Source organism: Aegilops tauschii, chromosome 3 (genome assembly GCF_002575655.3).
Source record: "Aegilops tauschii subsp. strangulata cultivar AL8/78 chromosome 3, Aet v6.0, whole genome shotgun sequence".
Classification (NCBI taxonomy): Eukaryota; Viridiplantae; Streptophyta; class Magnoliopsida; order Poales; family Poaceae; genus Aegilops; species Aegilops tauschii.
Window position 1 is genome coordinate 552679629 of NC_053037.3, and position 5519 is coordinate 552685147.

The window sequence follows — 5519 nt, forward strand, 5'->3', positions numbered from 1 at the left end:
CTTAGTGACCCAGGGTCATTTCGGACAAATCAGGTCGGGTTGCCTCCTGGCTATAAATATCCCACCCCTTACACCATAAATTGTTGGCTGCTCAGTGTTAGTGCACAGCTTTTGACGTTTGAGAGCAACCCACCTCCGAAGCATTTGAGAGAGAGATCCTTGCGAGGACAAAGCCCAAAACACCCAGAGCCAAAGAGTGTTAGGCATCACTGAAGTCTTTCTGTCCGCGTGACCTAAAGACTTGTTACACTTGAGGACTATGAATCCTCCAGCCAGTGAGGCATCACGTTCTGAGCATCCAAGAGCCATTGTGGATTGCCAGTGAACGAATTCTGTGAAGGTTTGTAAGTCTACCTTGAAGACTTACCAGAGTGATTGGGCGAGGACTTGGTGCCCTTAGCTCAAGGGGAATAAGGTGAAGACGTGGTCTTCTGAGTTAAATCCCAGCCTCCCTAACCAGACATACAGTTGTCACAACAACTGGAACTGGTCTACCAAATCCTTGTCTTCACCAAGCTACTAGTTCTATCCTTCACTTCCATTTACTTACAGTCTATCTTCGTGAAGTCATTGCTTGCTTGCATGATCTGATTGTCTTCCATGTGTGAAGACTTTTTACTTTTTGGCTTCATACTATCTTCCATCCTGATCCATACTACCTAGCTGTTGATAGTTGATACGTCCATTTTGCATCATGCTTTTATATCGATATTTATTGCATTATGGGCTGTTCTTACACATTATGTCACAATACTTATGCCTATTCTCTCTTATTTTACAAGGTTTACATAAAGAGGGAGAATGCCGGCAGCTGGAATTCTGGGCTGGAAAAGGAGCAAATATTAGAGACCTATTCTGCACAACTCCAAAAGTCCTGAAACTCCACGGAAGTCATTTTTGGAAATAATAAAAAATATTGAGCGAAGAAAATACCAGAGGGGACTCACACCCTGGCCACGAGGGTGGGGGGCGCGCCCTACCCCCCTGGGCGCGCCCTCCTTCCTCGCGGGCCCCCTGGTGGCCCTCCGGTGCCCATCTTCTGCTATATGAAGTCTTTCGTCTGAGAAAAAATCATAAGCAAGCTTTCGGGACGAGACTCCGCCACCACGAGGCGGAACCTTGGCGGAACCAATCTAGGGCACTGGCGGAGCTGTTCTGCCGGGGACACTTCCCTCCGGGAGGGGGAAATCATCGCCATCGTCATCACCAATGCTCTTCTCATCGGGAGGGGGCCAATCTCCATCAACATCTTCACCAGCACCATCTCCTCTCAAACCCTAGTTTATCTCTTGTATCCAATCTTTGTCTCATAGCCTGGGATTGGTACCTGTAGGTTGCTAGTAGTGTTGATTACTCCTTGTAGTTGATGCTAGTTGGTTTACTTGGTGGAAGATCATATGTTCAGATCCATTATGCATATTAATACCCCTCTGATTATGAAAGTGAATATGCTTTGTGCGTAGTTACGTTTGTTCCTGAGGACATGGGAGAAGTCTTGCTATTAGTAGTCATGTGAATTTGGTATTCGTTTGATATTTTGATGAGATGTATGTTGTCTCTCCTCTAGTGGTGTTATGTGAACGTCGACTACATGACACTTCACCATTGTTTGGGCCTAGAGGAAGGCATTGGGAAGTAATAAGTAGATGATGGGTTGCTAGAGTGACAGAAGCTTAAACCCTAGTTTATGCGTTGCTTCGTAAGGGTCTGATTTGGATCCATATGTTTCATGCTATGGTTAGGTTTACCTTAATACTTCTTTTGTAGTTGCGGATGCTTGCAATAGGAGTTAATCATAAGTGGGATGTTTGTCCAAGTAAGGACAGCACCCAAGCACCGGTCCACCCACATATCAAATTATCAAAGTACCGAACGTGAATCATATGAACGTGATGAAAACTAGCTTGACGATAATTCCCATGTGTCCTCGGGAGCGCTTTTCTCCATATAAAAGTTTGTCCAGGCTTGTCCTTTGCTACAAAAAGGATTGGGCCTCCTTGCTGCACCTTATTTATTTTCATTACTTGTTACCCGTTACAAATTATCTTATCACAAAACTATCTGTTACCTATAATTTTAGTGCTTGCAGAGAATACCTTGCTGAAAACCGCTTGTCATTTCCTTCTGCTCCTCGTTGGGTTCGACACTCTTACTTATCGAAAGGACTAAGATAGATCCCCTACACTTGTGGGTCATCCAGACTCTCTTCTGGCGCCGTTGCCGGGGAGTGATGCGCCTTTGGTAGGTAGAATTTGGTAAGGAAAAATTTATATAGTGTGCTGAAATTTACTGTCACTTGTTACTATGGAAAGTAATCCTTTGAGGGGCTTGTTCGGGGTATCTTCACCTCGACCAGTAGAGCAAAGAGTTGCTCCTCAACCTACTGAACCTACTGAAAATGAAAATGTCTACTTTGAAATTCCTTCGGGTATGATAGAGAAACTGCTAGCTAATCCTTTTGCAGGAGATGGAACATTGCATCCCGATTTACACCTAATCTATGTGGATGAAGTTTCTGGATTATTTAAGCTTGCAGGTATGCCCGATGATGTTATCAAGAAGAAGGTCTTCCCTTTATCTTTGAAGGGAGATGCATTGACATGGTATAGGCTATGTGATGATATGGGATCATGGGACTATAAGCGATTGAAATTGGAATTTCATCAGAAGTTTCATCCTATGCATCTTGTTCATCGTGATCGTAATTATATATAATTTTTGGCCTCGCGAAGGAGAAAGCATTGCTCAAGCTTGGGGGAGGCGTAAGTCAATGTTATATTCATGCCCCAATCATGAGCTCTCAAGAGAAATGATTATTCAAAAAAATTATGCTCGGCTTTCTCACAATAATCGCTCAATGCTCGATACTTCTTGTACTGGCTCTTTTATGATGAAGACTATTGAATTCAAATGGGATTTATTGGAAAGAATTAAACGCAACTCTGAAGATTGGGACCTCGAGGAAGGTAAGGAGTTAGGTATAACACCTAAGTTTGATTGTGTTAAATCTTTTATGGATACCGATGCTTTCCGTGAATTTAGCACTAAATATGGACTTGACTCTGAGATAGTAGCTTCTTTTTGTGAATCCTTTGCTACTCATGTTGATCTCCCTAAGGAGAAGTGGTTTAAATATAATCCTCCCATTGAAGTAAAAGTAGTTGCACCTATTAAAGTTGAAGAAAAGACTATCACTTATAATGATCATGTTGTTCCTACTGCTTATGTTGAGAAACCACCTTTCCCTGTTAGAATAAAGGATCATGCTAAAGCTTCAACTGTGGTTCGTAAGAGTAATACTAGAACTTATACACCTCCTGAGCAAATTAAGGTTGAACCTAATATTGCTATGGTTAAGGATCTGTTGGCTGATAATATTGATGGGCATGTTATTTATTTCTCTGAGGAAACAACTAGAATTGCTAAACCTGGTGCTAAAGATAAACATAGACCTGTGGTAGGCATGCCTGTTATTTCTGTTAAGATAGGAGATCATTGTTATCATGGCTTGTGTGATATGGGTGCTAGTGCTAGTGCAATACCTATTTCCTTATATAAAGAAATTATGCATGATATTGCACCCGCTGAGTTAGAAGATATTGATGTTACCATTAAACTTGCCAATAGAGATACTATTTCACCAATTGGGATTGTTAGAGATGTTGAAGTCTTGTGTGAGAAGGCTAAATATCCTGCTGATTTTCTTGTTCTTGGTTCCCCTCAAGATAGCTTTTGTCCCATCATATTTGGCAGACCCTTCTTGAATACTCTTAATGCTAAGATAGATTGCAAGAAGGATGTTGTTACTATTGGCTTGGATGATCTGTCTCATGAGTTTAATTTCTCTAAATTTCGTAGACAACCTCGTGATGAGGAATTGCCTAGTAAAGATGAAATTATTGGTCTTGCTTCTATTGCCGTACCTCCTAGTGATCCTTTAGAACGATATTTGCTAGACCATGAAAATGATATGTTTATGAATGAAAGAAGGGAAATAGATGAAGTATTCTTTAAACAAGAACCTATTCTGAAACACAACTTGTCTGTTGAAATCCTAGGGGATCCTCCTCCACCCAAGGGTGATCCCGTGTTTGAGCTTAAACCATTACCTGATACTCTTAAATATGCTTATCTTGATGAAAAGAAGATATATCATGTTATTATTAGTGCTAACCTTTCAGAGCATGAGGAAGATAAATTATTGAAAACTCTGAAGAAGCACCGTGCTGCTATTGGATATACTCTTGATGATCTTAAGGGCATTAGCCCCACTCTATGCCAACACAAAATAAATTTGGAGAAAGATGCCAAACCAGTTATTGATCATCAACGACGGCTGAATCCTAAGATGAAAGAAGTGGTAAGAAAGGAAATACTAAACCTCCTTGAGGCAGGTATAATTTATCCCGTTGCTGATAGTCAGTGGGTGAGTCATGTCCATTGTGTCCCTAAGAAGGGAGGTATTACTGTCGTTCCTAATGATAAAGATGAATTGATTCCGCAAAGAATTATTACAGGTTATAGGATGGTAATTGATTTCCGCAAATTAAATAAGGCTACTAAAAAAGATCATTACCCCTTACCTTTTATTGATCAAATGCTAGAAAGATTATCCAAACATACACATTTTTGCTTTCTAGATGGTTACTCTGGCTTCTCTCAAATACTTGTGTCAGCTGATGATCAAGCAAAGACCACTTTTACTTGCCCTTTCGGTACTTTTGCTTATAGACGTATGCCTTTTGGTTTATGTAATGCACCTGCTACCTTTCAAAGATGCATGATGGCTATATTCTCTAATTTTTGTGAAAAGATATGTGAGGTTTTCATGGACGATTTCTCCGTTTATGGCTCCTCTTTTGATGATTGCTTGAGCAACCTTGATCGAGTTTTGCGGAGATGTGAAGAAACTAATCTTGTCTTGAATTGGGAGAAGTGCCACTTTATGGTTAATGAAGGCATTGTCTTGGGGCATAAATTTCTGAAAGAGGTATTGAAGTTGATAAAGCTAAAGTTGATGCTATTGAAAAGATGTCGTGTCCTAAGGACATCAAAGGTATAAGAAGTTTCCTTGGTCATGCCAGTTTTTATAGGAGGTTCATTAAGGACTTCTCAAAAATTTCTCGGCGTCTGACTAATCTCTTACAAAAAGATATACCATTTGTTTTTGATGATGATTGTGTAGAAGCATTTGAAATACTTAAGAAAGCATTAATCTCTGCACCTATTGTTCAGCCACCTGATTGGAATTTACCTTTTGAAATTATGTGCGATGCTAGTGATTATGATGTAGGTGTTGTTCTAGGGCAAAGAGTTGATAAGAAATTAAATGTTATTCAATATGCTAGTAAAACTCTAGACAGTGCCCAGAGAAATTATGCCACTACTGAAAAGGAATTCTTAGCAGTTGTATTTGCTTATGATAAGTTCAGACCTTATATTGTTGATTCTAAAGTAACTATTCACACTGATCATGCTGCTATTAAATACCTTATGGAAAAGAAAGATGCTAAACCTAG